Source organism: Egretta garzetta, unplaced genomic scaffold (assembly GCF_000687185.1).
Source record: "Egretta garzetta isolate BGI_Z169 unplaced genomic scaffold, ASM68718v1 scaffold598, whole genome shotgun sequence".
Classification (NCBI taxonomy): Eukaryota; Metazoa; Chordata; class Aves; order Pelecaniformes; family Ardeidae; genus Egretta; species Egretta garzetta.
In genome coordinates, this window is record NW_009260621.1 from 2,719,944 (window position 1) to 2,720,457 (window position 514).

The following is a 514-nucleotide window of genomic DNA, read 5'->3' on the forward strand; positions in this document are numbered from 1 at the left end:
GGCACGGCTCCCGGGCCCAGCAGCCCTGGCTGGGTGCCGGGACAAACGGCCTGGCCGGTGTCTCAGGCTGGAATTGGGGATGGGCAGAGCCAGGGGAAGAGCAGGGAGGATGCGAATGGGGCTGGGGATATGAGGCAAAGCAAGCTCCGCACGCCGGCACCCCAAATCACAGCCTTTCCCATAGGGCCACCCTTGGCCCAGTGCTTCCCAGCAAACCCCACCTGCCCGGCACCTTAAAGAGAGCCTTGTGCCAGGGCTGGTGCCAGCCCAGCCCCACAGCACGCCACAGCCCCTGCCCTCTCGCTTGGCCCAGCACGTGCTGCCCTGGCATCCCCGGGTCCTCCCCGCACAGGGCAGCGAACACCCGTGTGCCCCAGTGCTGGACGAGGGGCCCCCGTTCCCTTCCCGCACCGGCAGCTCCCCCAAACCCCTCACCTGGATGCCCGGCAGCACAACCCGGGCTTGCCCCACGCAGGGCCCGGTGAGCCACAGCCCAGCTGGAAGCGGGGGGGGC

At 70.0% G+C, this 514-nt stretch overlaps 1 protein-coding gene across 1 annotated transcript in view; it reads left to right on the forward strand.

Annotated features, from left to right (window-relative positions):
- Positions 1–514, forward strand: part of PHGDH (phosphoglycerate dehydrogenase) — an 8,538-nt gene that overhangs the window by 1,140 nt on the left and 6,884 nt on the right. The window lies entirely within an intron of this gene.